This window comes from Ovis aries, chromosome 5 (assembly GCF_016772045.2).
Source record: "Ovis aries strain OAR_USU_Benz2616 breed Rambouillet chromosome 5, ARS-UI_Ramb_v3.0, whole genome shotgun sequence".
Taxonomy (NCBI): Eukaryota; Metazoa; Chordata; class Mammalia; order Artiodactyla; family Bovidae; genus Ovis; species Ovis aries.
Window position 1 is genome coordinate 90,541,354 of NC_056058.1, and position 16,499 is coordinate 90,557,852.

The 16,499-nt window shown below is 40.3% G+C and overlaps 1 long non-coding RNA gene across 12 annotated transcripts in view; it reads right to left on the bottom strand.

The window, feature by feature from the left end:
• Nucleotides 1-16,499, bottom strand: part of LOC105607625 (uncharacterized) — a 151,307-nt gene that overhangs the window by 12,858 nt on the left and 121,950 nt on the right. For 2 of the 12 annotated variants that reach the window (XR_009600935.1, XR_009600934.1), the window contains one exon: nucleotides 9,584-9,733. The exons of 9 other annotated variants lie outside the window; for them this stretch is intronic. This is a non-coding gene — a long non-coding RNA (uncharacterized LOC105607625). The remainder of the gene's footprint in view (nucleotides 1-9,583; nucleotides 9,734-16,499) is intronic. One more of the 12 variants, XR_009600931.1, reaches the window with a different exon arrangement.

The window sequence follows — 16,499 nt, forward strand, 5'->3', positions numbered from 1 at the left end:
AAGAGTAAAACTCATGGTGATCTGAGGCAGAGCAGAAGGAAGAAAACTGAGTTCATCTCACAGGATTAGTTTTATAAAAAGGTGGACAGATTCTCGGGCTAAAGCCAGCTGAAAGAATTAAACTTGCAAACTGCCACAGGACTGGCTGTACTAAAGTCATGACAAAACTCAGAAGAACCAAGACCTACTTATAAATGTTTTATCACACTGTGAAACTTTTGAGAAATTATGTGTTCTATTATTTATAAGACATTGCTTAGATTACTATTGATGTATATATACTCTATATCATTCAACATCATGCATCATATTAGTAATTCACATGCTCCTCTGTCCCTGGGAACACTAAAGAATAAAGGTTTTGATAAATAACAATGGTTTAAGCTTGACTGGCCCTGTGCAGTTTTTCATTGCAATTCTGGCTACTATTACACCATATTCCCCAAATCACAGTGCAGTATGAAGTAAAATCAAACAGACCAAAGAAACTGCTGGAAAGATTCCTAGTCTAAAAGTCTGGCCCCATATTTTTAACTGATCGAGACTCAAGTTTCTGCACTGGAAAAGTTTCTGTTATTTCCACTGGTCTGTTTTCATGCCTTGGTTTCCATGGCCGTAGAAGTCCTTCTAGCAAACAGGTTCCTCTGGTAAACAGTTTTCTGTGAGTTTAAAATAAAAGACAGAAAGCTCTGTATCTTTCAACAGTCCCCCAAATTATATTCTTTATCAGGTTTTAAGTTCTGTTCCAAGACTCCAGTCGTCAATGTGGTTTAGTTTTACAACCAGTTGCCACCTCTTAACTAGCAGTTTTTGACGTCATTCAGGTTTGGTTTTCTAAAGTGGGGGCTACGGCCCTTGGTTGGGCTTCTTGGCTGCTACTAAAGTTATACTGGCATTTGGTTAAGTGTGGAGGCTGGCACCAGAGAGGATCCATGATGGTGATTATCATGCAAATCAGCCTCCTGCAAGTCCGGCTCCTCCGTCGGCCTTCCAGCTCTGCTGCCCCCAGTTGCTTCATTGTCTCCAGGATAAAGCGAGCCATCTTAGCTGCTGACGCTGGACGCAACTGGGACTGGCTCTCCTGACAGAGATTAGTGGGCAGCAATGAATCTTTCACTCGGAGTAGAAATACGATTTTATTTAAGAAAATAACCATACATAATTGGGCTGCTGTCATTTTAAATTTTAATGGTGAGAGTAATATGGAGGCTTCTGGAACTTTAAATTATGACTTTCAGAAGCTTCACACTGAATCTTTCAATTATTCTCTGTGAGTACTTTCTCAAAGCATGTGCCACCATGACATTGATATCACAATTAAAATCTACATTCACATCCGACTGCAAGGCTATGAGCTATGTGCCGGCGTGCTGGCTGCCTTATTTTATCTTTGAACATCTGACGAGGCGAATCAAGAGGCCCTCTCCCAGAGCCCAGCCAGCTGTTTGCCAAATATTCAAATACCCTGGCATGCAAAAGGACCTTTCAGATTTCCCCCACATCAAAATGAGTGACGACCCCCTATTTTTCCCATTAGTTTCTGGCTCACCTACATCCTTTCACACAGGCCTGCCTGACTCACTCGGCTAAGCGATCAGTCGGTTGGTCTAGCTCACTCCCTCCACCCGCCTCTGGGATTCCCCCAGCCCAGCAACTGGGTCCTGTGTATGTGCGGCAGGATGGCAGCCACTTCAGACAAAACCGTGGGGGAGAGTCTTTCAAGTCTGTCTTTCCTTGAAGTGGATGTGAAAGAGGGGCTGTGCTGATATTTGCAGTGGTAGGAAGACAGCAAAGGAAGTGTGAGAATTTTATGTAAAATGCATTCATTAGACTGGAGTGAAAAATGGAATTGAGAAGATGGTAAGGGGAATGTGGAAAGGTTTTTTCCCTCTTACTTCTACTTTGGGGTCTTAACTTCCTCATTATATAACTATTTTCTTTAACGGTTTTAATATTTTTATCTTCATATTAAAACAAGCCGAAGTGAATAATTATTTACAGGTTTAACTTTATATTGCTTCAATTCTTTTAGAGAGTCCCCTACCTCAGTAAAAAAAAAAAAAAAAAAAAACAGTGCCAAATTTACAACTGTAAATAACTAAATCCATTGGCACTAATGAATCTACAGTCAAAGACAAGCAAGCCTTATTTCAGAATTTAAATGTCCTGAAGCAATTTTCCTCAGCTGGATGACTTAGAACAAGGCTATAGGAAGCATGTGGGAAGCTTAGAGGAGAAAGGGACTAAGGTGCCACAGACAACAGCCTCTACCCTAAAGGCTGGTCAGACTCCCTGGACACTGAAACACCGCGGGTTTCCAGCTGGGAGAGGGTTCTCCGTTCCTTCCGGAGAAGTTGAATCTGTACATGTTCGTTTCCTATGATGTGTTTACACTGTGGGACAGAAGGGGCCCAGTGGGGAAGCTTTCAGGGCACAGCCAGAGGGAAGCCGATCTCACGGGAGGCATGGATGCCAGATGTCAAGCCGGTGTGTGCTGCTGAGCGTGCTCTGAGCATCCCACGCAGGCACCAAACCGTGGTCTGAGCAAACTCTGCTGTCCTGCTCTGATAGAAATGTATGTTGTTTTAAAGCACAACAGCAGTGATAAAAGGAGCTGCTCTTATGAATGTAAAACCTACCTGTGATACAGATAGGCTGATGGCATTCCTGGTCTGCCAGGCAAGTCAATTCACTCCATCAACCCAGATTGTTAAGACAAATAATTTACTCCTGGGGGCCATCGCTGATAGAGGTTAGGAGGCCCACCTGCGGGGTGGCCATAGCAAGTGCCAACTGACACTAGTTCTGGCAAATAGCCTCAAACATCGCTTTGCGCTGGGATCAGGACCATGGTGCCCTAGTGAGCATATTTCTAAGTCACCGATTGTGGACAGAGAAACAGAATTTTAAAACCCCTACATTGATTTTGGAGCCCAAAGCAGTACAATTATTACACATCCTGTCTGCCTTGGATATTTAAGGCCTGTGAAGTGTTTCAAGCACAAAAGAGTTCTATATAAGTCATTCACCTAAATATTTAACTGTGCTCTTATTTTATGCCCAGTACTATATACTGTGATAAACCAGTTTTACTTAAAGAATCATGCTGCTGAACTTCTTTACAGAATTCAGTACCACGGCCCTTTGTCTTTAGGTCCCTTCACATATGTGAAAGTTCTCTCCCTCTTAGGGAGCCGACTTCTTAGCCCGCTCTGTCCCTTTCTCCTGATTCCTCTTCCACAGCGCTGTCCTCATTGCTCACTCTAAATCAAGGAGTGGAGGGCAGTGTATCAGAATCATATGGAGGCATTATTTTTCAAGTGAAACAGTACTTTCTGCCCCCATTTGAGAATGATCACCTATTTGAATCACTGTTTCTAGCGGGAGTAAATCGTGTGCCGTAAAATTTCGGGGGTGAGAAAAACAAATGCAAGCTGAAAATCTCTGTACTAAACAATTCCTCTTGATAATATTGTCACCTATATGCTGGTGACTTCAAAAGTAACATTTTAAGGGAATTCTCTGCTGGTTCAGTCACTAGGACTCAACACTTTTGCTGTAGTGACCCAGGTTCAATCCCTGGTTGGGGAACTAAGATCCTGCAAGCCATGTGGTGCCAAAAAAAAAAAAAAAAAGTAAGCCTCTATTGTCAAATGACATATTAATTCAAACTCAGTAAGTACATCAGATCTATCACCTTTTTTTTTTTCTTTTCTTCCCTTTCTTATTAGTATCTACTCAGTGGATACTTCATACTCTCCATTCCCACCCCACATACAACAAATCTGTTTCCAGACATCTCCTCTTCTTCCTCAGGAATACATCTTAGTCTGTCAATCTCGCACCATATTCCACCTGGACCGCCATGGTAGCATAGCCTCCTCACTTCTCCTTGCCAGCAGCCTCTCCATACTCCAGATTCTTTGCCTTGCGATCCTGATTTCTACTGATTATAGCAGAAAATTCTAGAATGTGGCACTCAAAATATTCAAGATGATTTTTTGATACCAAAAATTTGATTTTTTAGACCAGCTTTTTTATATTTATATATTTTAATAGGCTTAGAAAAGTAGGAATTATTAAGCTTACTTTTAAAGTAAGTTTTTGGTATAAAAATTGGACAATTTAAATAAAAATCTAACTCAGGGAGTATGCAGATATTTTTTAAAAGATAAAAATGGTACACTAGTCAATGCAGTTTGGGAAGCCTGGTCCTACGAAGTAGGTCTGAATTTCTTACCATGATATCACAAATGTTATACATCATCTTCAGTTACTTCTTCCTACATTCCCTGCATTTTACTCAGATCTTTTGTGGATTAGCTTAGCTAGTAACAAAACACCCCAAATCTAGTGGCTAAACACTTTATTTAGTTCCTAATTGTGCAACTCAGTTGGGTTATCCTATCCAGGATGACAACAGATTTCCCTAAGACTATGGGACTCTGTTCATAGTCAATGGTGGATCAGCTGGTAGCTAGGATGATCCAAGATGCTCTCACTCACAGGTCTAGGGGTTAGCCAACAATTAGACAGAGCCTCTGCTCTCCTGCAGGTGGCTACATATCTCCCAGTAGTATAGGCTGGCCTCATTCACAATATGGTCTCAGGGTTCCAAGCATAGAAGACCCAGTGCCTTGCCATAACCCAAAACATATCAAAATGCAGAGTTTCCTATTAGGAAAGCGAATGACCTAGGATGGTGTAAACTCAAGCCTTTATAATTAACATCTGAGAAAAGTGGCTGGTGGAGGGTGGGGAGAGGTAAGAAGAAGAACAGTGTAGAAATAAAGGAAGGGGTCATAGTAAAAACTTCACAATTTAACTGAGAGCCAGACCTGTGGCTAGTAATTACATAATTACATCAGTTTTTAGGGACCACATGAAGGGATAAAAGTTCCCAGAATATATAGTGATTACATCTGGTGATATAGCACTTATGACTCTGTATATTTTGCTGGGCATCAATATGGAGTCAATATTTACATATATGCTTAGGCAAGACGACTGGGGAGAGAGTTACGGAAGAATCAGCTCAGTTCAGTCCAGTTCAGTCACTCAGTCGTGTCCGCCAGGCCTCCCTGTCCATCACCAACTCCTGGAGTTCACCCAAACTCATGTGCATCGAGTCGGTGATGCCATCCAGCCATCTCATTCTCTGTCGCCCTCTTGTCCTCCTGCCCTCAATCCCTCCCAGCATCAGGGTCTTTTCCAATGAGGCAACTCTTCACATGAGGTGGCCAAAGTATTGGAGTTTCAGCCTCAGTATCAGTCCTTCCAATGAACACCCAGGACTGGTCTCATTTTTTTTTTTTTTCCTTAGTTACGCTGGCAATAGCTTTCTTTTTTTTTTTTAGTTTTTTATTTTTTAAATTTTAAAATCTTTAATCCTTACATGCATTCCCAAACATGAACCCCCCTCCCACCTCCCTCCCCATAACATCTTTCTGGGTCATCCCCATGCACCAGCCCCAAGCATGCTGCATCCTGCGTCAGACATAGACTGGCGATTCAATTCACATGATAGTATACATGTTAGAATGTCATTCTCCCAAATCTTCCCACCCTCTCCCTCTCCCTCTGAGTCCAAAAGTCCGTTATACACATCTGTGTCTCTTTCCCTGTCTTGCATACAGGGTCGTCATTGCCATCTTCCTAAATTCCATATATATGTGTTAGTATACTGTATTGGTGTTTTTCTTTCTGACTTACTTCACTCTGTATAATCGGCTCCAGTTTCATCCATCTCATCAGAACTGATTCAAATGAATTCTTTTTAACGGCTGAGTAATACTCCATTGTGTATATGTACCACAGCTTTCTTATCCATTCATCTGCTGATGGACATCTAGGTTGTTTCCATGTCCTGGCTATTATAAACAGTGCTGCGATGAACATTGGGGTACATGTGTCTCTTTCAATTCTGGTTTCCTCGGTGTGTATGCCCAGAAGTGGGATTGCTGGGTCATAAGGTAGTTCTATTTGCAATTTTTTAAGGAATCTCCACACTGTTCTCCATAGTGGCTGTACTAGTTTGCATTCCCACCAACAGTGTAGGAGGGTTCCCTTTTCTCCACACCCTCTCCAGCATTTATTGCTTGCAGATTTTTGGATCGCAGCCATTCTGACTGGTGTGAAGTGGTACCTCATTGTGGTTTTGATTTGCATTTCTCTAATAATGAGTGATGTTGAGCATCTTTTCGTGTGTTTGTTAGCCATCCGTATGTCTTCTTTGGAGAAATGTCTATTTAGTTCTTTGGCCCATTTTTTTGATTGGGTCGTTTATTTTTCTGGAGTTGAGCTGCAGAAGTTGCTTGTATATTTTTGAGATTAGTTGTTTGTCAGTTGCTTCATTTGCTATTATTTTCTCCCATTCAGAAGGCTGTCTTTTCACCTTGCTTATATTTTCCTTTGTTGTGCAGAAGCTTTTAATTTTAATTAGATCCCATTTGTTTATTTTTGCTTTTATTTCCAGCATTCTGGGAGGTGGATCATAGAGGATCCTGCTGTGATTTATGTCTGAGAGTGTTTAGAATGGACTGGTTGGATCTCCTTGCAGTCCAAGGACTCTCAAGAGTCTTCTCCAACACCACAGTTCAAAAGCATCAATTCTTCAGCGCTCAGCTTTCTTTATAGTTCAACTCTCACATCCATACATGACCACTGGAAAAACCATAGCCTTGACTAGACAGACCTTTGTTGGCAAAGCAATATCTCTGCTTTTGAATATGCAATCTAGGTTGGTCATAACTTTCCTTCCAAGGAGTAAGCATCTTTTAATTTCATGGCTGCAATCACCATCTGTAGTGACTTTGGAGCCCCCAAAAATAAAGTCTGACAATGTTTCCACTGTTTCCCCATCTATTTGCCATGAAGTGATGGGACCAGATGCCATGATCTTTGTTTTCTGAATGTTGAGCTTTAAGCCAATTTTTTCATTCTCCTCTTTCACTTTCATCAAGAGGCTTTTTAGTTCCTCTTCATTTTCTGCCATAAGGGTGGTGTCATCTGCATATCTGAGGTTATTGATATTTCTCCCAGCAATCTTGATTCCAGCTTGTGCTTCTTCCAGCCTAGTGTTTCTCAAGATGTACTCAGCATATAAGTAAAATAAGCAGGGTGACAATATACAGCCTTGATGTACTCCTTTTCCTATTTGGAACCAGTCTGTTGTTCCATGTCCAGGTCTAACTGTTGCTTCCTGACCTGCATATAGGTTTCTCAAGAGGCAGGTCAGGTGGTCTGGTATTCCAATCTCTTTTAGAATTTCCACAGTTTATTGTGACCCACACAGTCCGAGGCTTTGGCATAGTCAATAAAGCAGAAATAGATGTTTTTCTGGAACTCTCTTGCTTTTTTGATGATCCAAAAGATGTTGGCAATTTGATCTCTGGTTCCTCTGCCTTTTCTAAAACCAGCTTGAACATCAGGGAGTTCACGGTTCACGTATTGCTGAAGCCTGGCTTGGAGAATTTTGAGCATTACTTCACTAGCATGTGAGATGAGTGCAATTGTGCGGTAGTTTGAGCATTCCTTGGCATTGCCTTTCTTTGGGTTTGGAATGAAAACTGACCTTTTCCAGTCTGGTGGCCACTGCTGAGTTTTCCAAATTTGCTGGCATATTGAGTGCAGCACTTTCACAGCATCATCGTTCAGGATATGAAAGAGCTCAACTGGAATTCCATCACCTCCACTAGCTTTGTTCCTAGTGATGCTTTCTAAGGCCCACTTGACTTCACATTCCAGGATGTCTGGCTCTAGGTGAGTGATCACACTATCGTGATATCTGGGTCATGAAACAGAGTTGTTTAAAATGATATTGCGCTAATAGTTTTAATTCCCTCACTTTTTTCCTTTGTGAGGGCTCCCACTCACAAACCACTGGGGCTTCTCTTGTGGCTCAGCTGGTAAAGAATCTGCCTGCAGTGTGGGAGACCTGGGTTCAATCCCTGGGTTGGGAAGACCCCCTGGAAAAGAGAAAGGCTACCCACTCCAGTGTTCTGGGCTAGAGAATCCCATAGGCATGGGGTCGCAAAGAGTCAGACACAACTGAGCCACTTTCACTTTTTTCCTTTTACATTTATTAAGGACATTCTGGTTGCTGGGAGTAGGGAGAGGTAGATTAGGAGAATCCTGGAGATCGGGAAGTTCACAGTGAAATGGGGGTGAAAGATAGCAGGAGGATGCTGGGGAAAGGGTGGTTGTGGTAAACAAGGTTTTTTTTCCTCCCTACTTAAGGAAAAAGGGAAAGTGAAAGTCCCTCAGTTGTGTCTGACTCTTTGCAACCCCATGGACTACACAGTCCATGCGTATAGCCCTTCTATAAGAGTGGATAGCCCCTCTCCAGGAGATCTTCACAACCCAGGGATCAAGCCCAGGTCTCCCGCATTGCAAGCAGATTCTTTACCAGCTGAGCCACCAGGGAAGCCTAAGAGTGGGTAGCCTTAACCCTTCTCCAGCAGATCTTCCTAACCCATGAATCAAACCGGGGTCTCCAGCATTGCAGGTGGATTCTTCACCAACTGAGCTATCAGGGAAGCCCACTTAAAGAAATAGTGCTTAAGTGGAAAAAAAAAGCACATTATAAATATAATTCTGAACTTCAAACTATATGACTTCAAAAGAAAATATGACCACTGAAATCAATATAAAGTGAATTTAGATACACTGAAGTCCTAGTCCAAAGTTAAGCCAAATTTAATACATTTTAATAGAATCTTTAAACTTCCAAAATCCAAATAGGAACTTGTCTCCTGTAGGAAGTCTCTACAGCAGTCCCTGCTGAGGTTGTTCTCACAATGCAATGGCAGCTCTGAAACACTTTGGCACTAAATGTGCACTAGATCGATCTACATTTGTTGATATTAAGCTCCATAAATGAATCCCCAACATCCTCCTGCTATCTTTCACCCCAGTTTCACTGTAAACTTCCTGATCCCCAGGATTCTCCTAATCTATCTCTCCCCACTCCCAGCACCCAGACTGTCCTCAATAAATGTTATGGCTGATAGGGAGATGCAGCTTTGAACATATGTATTCAAAGTAAAGTAACTTCTACTGGCAAAATTTTAGGTAAGCTCATCAAAGGCTCAACTCTTCTCTCATCCCTTCCCCTGTGAGGTGAGTGTGTGTGAGACAGAGACAGAAAGAGAGAGAGAGAGAAATCGTGTTGTCTCTGATGCTTGGTCTGCCTTAGGATACTCCAGTTCTTGGTCCACTGCACAACACCATGTCAGAATATTAATCATGGATATATATGGTTATAGAGTTAGAAAAAGGAAATCAGATAATTGCCTAAATCCATATGTATATTAGCCATTTCCTTGCAAGGTCCAAATTCTACTACAGATATGTAGCAGGACAGCTTAGCATAATAAGAATAGAAACAACATAATATATTGTTTTGTCTGCTGTTGTATTATAGTTGCATACAGAAAAGGAGGTGTGATACATGATTGTCAGTAAGGACTCAGAAGGGCTTCCCTAGTGGCTCAGTGGTAAGAATCTGCCTGCCAATGCAGGTGATGCAGGATCAGGAAGATCCCCTGGAGAAGCAAACAGGAAACCACTCCAGTATTCTTACCTGGGAAATTCCACGGACAGCAGAGCTTGGTGGGCTACAGTCTATGTGGTCGCGTTAAGAGTAGGACATGACTTAGCAACTAAAACAACAACCAACAAAAGGATTCAGAAGCACAAGTTCCTTGCATTTTATTTCATCAGACTTCAATATCTGGTAAAAGCAATAAGCACCAAATTATATTTGAATAAACCTATAAATAATGTTTTCATGGCCATCATAAAGTCTAGAATGCATATGCTAATTACAAGCCAAAGTAAAACCTCCATAGTTTTATAAAACTATACAATTAGAACTATTTTCACTTATACTATGATTCTCACAGTCACAGAAACAGATATCGGTTAATATTTCCATTAAATTTGAACATTTCATGTTTAAATATAAATGTTTCAGCTAAACTTTTCCCACTTTCATATTTTAAAATCTGAATGTGTTCCACATGAGTTGAATACTTAATTTCCACATAACCAAGTAGACCTTTTCAAATGTTTGGATACCTAGGAAATTAGCATAGAGAAATCAGAAAACTCTTGTGAGTGATTGTAAAGGTACTTTATTTCTGATTACATAGGCACCTTAAAGGGGCTTCCCTGGTGGCTCAGTCGTTAAAGAATCTGTCTGAAATGCAGAAGAAAATGGGTTCAATCCCTGGGTCGCAAAAATCCCCTGGAGAGGGGAATGGCAACCCACTCCAGTATTTTTGCCTGGAAAACTCCACGGAAAGAGGAGGCTGGCAAGCTACAGTCCATGGGGTCACAAGGAGCTAGACATGACTGAGCGACTAACACAACACACACACACACACACACACACACAGGCACCTTAAAACTGTGAGTTTTTTGAATCCTATACAGCCTTCAGAATGGGAGAAAATAACAGCAAATGAAGCAACTGACAAAGGATTAATCTCAAAAATATACAAGCAACTCCTGCAGCACAATTCCAGAAAAATAAATGACCCAATCAAAAAATGGGCCAATGAACTAAACAGACATTTCTCCAAAGAAGACATACAGATGGCTAACAAACACATGAAAAGATGCTCAACATCACTCATTATCAGAGAAATGCAAATCAAGACCACAATGAGGTACCATCTCACGCCGGTCAGAATGCCTGCTATCCAAAAGTCTACAAACAATAAATGCTGAAGAGCATATGGAGAAAAGGGAATCCTCTTACACTGTTGGTGGGAATGCAAACTAGTACAACCACTATGGAGAAAAGTGTGGAGATTCCTTAAAAAACTGCAAATAGAACTGCCATATGACCCAGCCATCCCACTGCTGGGCATACACACCGAGGAAACCAGAATTGAAAGAGACATGTGTACCCCAATGTTCATCACAGCACTGTTTATAATAGCCAGGACATGGAAGCAACCCAGATGTCCATCAGCAGATGAATGGATAAGAAAGCTGTGGTACATATACACAATGGAGTATTACTCAGCCATTAAAAAGAATACATTTGAATCAGTTCTAATGAGGTGGATGAAACTGGAGCCTATTATACAGAGTGAAGTAAGTCAGAAAGAAAAACACCAATACAGTATACTAACACATATATATGGGATTTAGAAAGATGGTAACAATGACCTTATATACAAGACAGCAGAAGAGACATAGATGTACAGAACAGTCTTTTGGACTCTGTGGGAGAAGGTGAGGGTGGGATGATTTGAGAGAATAGCATTGAAACATGTATATTATCATATGTGAAACAGATCACCAGTCCAGGTTTGATGCATGAGACAGGGTGCTCAGGGCTGGTGCACTGGGATGACCCTGAGGGATGGGATGGGGAGGGAGGTGGGAGGGGAGTTCAGGATGGGGAACACCTATACACCCATGGCTGATTCATGTTGATGTATGGCAAAAACCACTACAATATTGTAAAGTAATTAGCCTCCAATTAAAATAAAAATTAAAAAATAAATCCTATACTGACAGTAAAATACAATCAGAATGCAAATTTAGGAATAAAATTAAATAATTTAGTAGCTTGTTACATGATCAGATATGATTGGTCTTCTCTGTGTTCAATTTAAAAAAATAAGAATGTAAGAAACGAATCGCCAGGCTATGTTCGATGCAGGATACAGGATGCTTGGGGCTGGTGCACGGGGATGATCCAAAGAGATGATATGGGGTGGGAGGGGGGATTCATGTTTGGGAACTCATGTACACCCGTGGTGGATTCATGTCAATGTATCGCAAAACCAATATAGTATTGTAAAGCAAAATAAAGTTAAAAATTAAATTAAAAATAAAATAAAATACATTGGGAACAGAAAAAAAAAGTTGGAAAATTAGAAAGAAAATAAAATCTTCAAATTAAAAAAAAATAAGAAGAAAAAGATTGCCCTTGGTGGCTTTGGTGTGTTATGTCCATTAAATAGGAAGCCAAGATTACATGAACAAACAATTTCACAGCTCTGTGGAAGGACTGATGGTATTTGCAAAGGCATAGACTGGTTTCATCTTTCTTGAAATTTTACCACTGATTTGTTCTTAGTCATGTGAAGGCATTAAGGCCAGCAGAGGTGACAAGTGTTTGATATACAATACTTGAGCCACTTCTGTCAGACTGCATCTATTTTAAGCTATGCTCATACTTAGTATTCTTACATGTTTATGTTCCTGGGTTTTAGTTTTGGTCTTATTTCCGATAAGGGGTTGAATATATACGACAATTGTAATAACACTCTCCTCAAAGCTCTACAAAAATAACACATACCTGTTTCGGTGCAAGGGATGCCTTTTCATTACATGAACGTAGAGCAAGCTCTTTAATATAAAAACTTACCCTTTGTTCATTACCTTACTTGCACAGTTTGTAACATATCCCCTTACCTTTTAGCATATATTATCCACTTCAATTGAATCCATTCTTTACAATCTGCAGCAAGCCACAGAAGTTTCCTCTTAGTTGAAAGGAAATTTGAAGGGAGGAGGAGCGTAGAAAAACACATTTAATTTATCCTATTGAAAAGGGACCATTCTAGATGATGTCTGAGCACTTCTGCATTTCCTTACACACTGCAAATCAGCTCAGATATCTTAATCAGTGGCTAGAAATGTATCCTTATCAGTAACATATTCATGAAAGATGGTATGTGTATGAGCTGCAAAATGTTTGGCAGAGACCCAGGAATAAAAAAGAAAGAAAGAATATGGTAAAGAGTTGATGGAATAGCTTTGTGTTTCAACCCTATTCATTTGGGGAATTTTCTATCATCTCTGTTTGTTCTGTATGGGAGGATAATAGACAAATCAGCAAAACGTCAGATTTCTATTACTTGATTTCATCTATATTTAGATGTATTTACTGTACAGTAATCTAGGATGGAAGCATATCTATATACAGTTGTGTATATACAAACATACATACATTCTCATGGAGCTTTCTAAATCTTCCTATTTATAATACTATCATACAAAGTTTCTGTTTTGACAATCTAAGCACTCTTTAAATATTATTTCATAAAATCACGAGCAGTTCTTGACAATTAATTTCTGCAGTCAATGGTCTACTCAAACTGGGCAACTCCCCTTGGAACTTAGAAGCCATAAGAGCAGACTGTGTGCGTGAAAAAGCAAGACAATTCATTAGCTGATTCTGCAGCAACTCAAAGTGGCGGGGGATGTCAGCCCCTGCTCTGGTGCTTCAATACTAATGAGAATCATTGCATATTCATAACCTCAAATACAGTCAGCTTCTTGTAAAAACTTTTGTCACCCAGGCTTCATGGCAAGAGCAAAGCACTGCACAATCCGTGTCGTGGCACTTCCGCCAAGTGAGTGCAAGAGCGAGATTGATTGTTTTGCAACGCTGCCTGACGTGGAACTAAAAGATGCTGCCCCAAGGGTCCTAAAACTCTGCTTAGTTTGATTGCAAAGCCCTAAGTAATCAAAGAAACAAAAAGGAGGCAGTGGTGGTGAATGTGTTTGCCTATATATACATATACCCACATATACACTATACATGAAAAATATGGAAAAGAATACTTTAAAGAAGTTGGCTTATTGCGTGCTCAGAGTAATTATCTGTGAGGAATGTAACACCATCACATGAATTCTTACCATGTTGAAAGAAAAATGGTGTGCCCCAGTAAACTTGTCCTCAAGTTGCAGAAACACCACAGAATAGCTTAATAGAAACAGACTTCTAAAACCATCTGAAGTTTCCCGTCATTATCAATACCAAAGCCTAGAGAACTGAACTGTCAGCTCCGCCAAATCTAGAGCTACCTGAATCCAGATCCTCAGGCGGCTTTTTATGCTGTTGTCACTGCCTCCCTTGCTTTATCCTCGTCATCATCATGATTAGTTTCTAGAAGTGAGCTGTTCAGTGTGCTTGCCAGGAAATCCTAAGGGCCTGGCACTACACCATTTGACCCCAAAATACCTGTCTGTTTGGGGTAGCTACCAGCATCCCCTGGAGTCAGAGAAAGGAAATGTATGTTTCAGCACCCACTTTGAAAAAGCCTTGAGCATTTTTCCACTCATAATGATGTCTTCAGCGGGAGTGCCAGCACACTTCCACATTTTTCTGACAGGCATACAGTCTACAAACTACCCATAAAAATTAAATAAAACAGGACAGTGAAATAAAAGTTTCTAAATTTGATCACACTTGAGTTGTTAAAAGTTATTTCCAGATGCAAAATGTGTATAAATATCTGCATAGCTAAAGACAAATCAGGAATATTAGGAGGCTGGCGGCGGGTGGGGGGTAGATGATGAGGTGTTGTCGGGGAAGGGGCTCACCCAACTGTCTTATATCTTAGTCACAGACACACAAGCTTCAAAAATAGAAGGATTTGTGTTTATGATTGATTGAGGTAACTGATTATCCACAGATATTTTAAGTGTTGAGACATTAAATTGTCAGCTCTATCAGTTTGATTGCAGTAAAACATGAAAACATTGACTTTTGTCTAGTTAGAGAAATTTATTTTTCCCAGAATGACAATTCTTTAAGTAGAAGCCAGGCAGCTTGCCAGCTTTCCATGTCATACACTGAAGTTTGCAAATGCAACCCATATTTTTGAGTGTTTTTCAAGGTTCAATGGATGGTGCAGAGGTCTTTTGCAAATAGTCTGATAATAAACAGATTCCTGCAGTACTCTTCCTTCTTTAAACCTGAGAAAAGTATTTACTCATTTAGAAGGAAAGAACAAAACTGCAGCTTTGTACTTGTGGAAGACGTGTCGCCGGCTCTTCAGTTACTTGAAGTATCTCTCAAAAATAATGTAACCCTCTTTGGACCACCATACTGTGAACAAGCATGATTAATATGTTTTATAAGTCTGAAATAAAATGCTCATCATAACTGTCAGTAAGCTGTCAGCTTTCAAAAGTCTTTGTTCCCAGAATGAGTCATTTGTCTGATCCTCTTTAAGAAAACATATTCCAACCTAAAAGGAAGATGTTAAATCAAGTAAATTCTATTAAAATTGATTGCCGTTAAAACAGCCTGATATTCTAGATCCTTGTGTGTACTATACACGTCCATACTGTTTCACAAAATAAAAACACCGCATCTTATTTGCTATTATTGCTTGTTAGAACACCTGTGCTTTCCACTGGGTAGAACTGTAGTCCCAGTGTTTAAAACCTAGTCCATTATAATAACGAAAATGTCAGATGTTACATACAGTCAAGCTTTTAAATAAAATCTGTGACTGGGAAATCACTTAAATGATGATTAAAATGAAAACACCAATCAGAAGACATATGTAGTCATTAATTCCACAGAAACACCAACATATCTATATTCTTTAAGCATTTATCATGATCATTAAAATACACGATGTTCTAGAGACCAGCGAACCACTGAACCTTCCATGTTTGAGTTCTATAGATAGCAGCAGATATATCTGGAGAAAAAGGTTCCCTGAACAGCCAAGCAAAGGCCCACCAACTAGGACAACATCTTCCCAACTCCTTTAGCCAATCATCTTGTGCCCTGGAGTGCTGGATTTGGTTGCTTTTATCATACTTAGAGTGTAACACCTATTGTAAATGGTCATTAAATTACCCATTCTTCTACTCCTTTATTCCAACCACCACTATACTTACTGTATTGTACAGAACCATTGCATTGGTGGGTCTATGAAAGCTCCATAAAGCACCCCATCTATACACTGTCAACAGCCACAGTTCCTTTTGTTAACATGCTTTCCTCTTTGGGTTAGTTCTGTTTATTTTAATATCATGCCCATAAAGATTAAAAGTGCAGATCATTTTCCATTTAACATCCCTTTTTAAGTTTGTATTTTCTGAAAATCTAAGAAAAATTCATTTTATACCAATTTATACCAACTGTGCTTCCCTTGTGGCTCAGCTGATAAAGAGTCCACCCACAATGCAGGAGACCTGGGTTCAATCCCTGGGTTGGGGAGATCCCCTGGAAAAGGGAAAGGCTACCCACTTCAGTATTCTGGCCTGGAGAATTCCATGGACTATATAGTCCATGGAGTCGCAAAGAGTCAGACACGACTGAGCAACTTTCACTTCACGTATCACCTTTATCCATAAGGAGCCATCTTTCATTTTATTATTTTCCTAATTGCCAAGAAACTACAGGTTCTGCATATATAAGCATCAGTATATTGTAAGTGCTCTTCTTCACTTTGATGTATGCATAATTCGAGGGGCTTCCCTGATAGCTCAGCTGGTAAAGAATCTGCCTGCATTGCAGGAGACCTTGGTCCAATTCTCGGGTCAGGAAGATCTACTGGAGAAGGGGTAGGCTACCCACTCCAGTATTCTTGAGCTTCCCTTGTGGCTCAGCTGGTAAATAATCTACCTGCAATGCAGGAGACCTGGGTTGATCCCTGGGCTGGGAAGATCCCATGGAGAAGGGAACAGCTACCACTTTTAACAAAGTTTATTTTCATTTTTTCTTT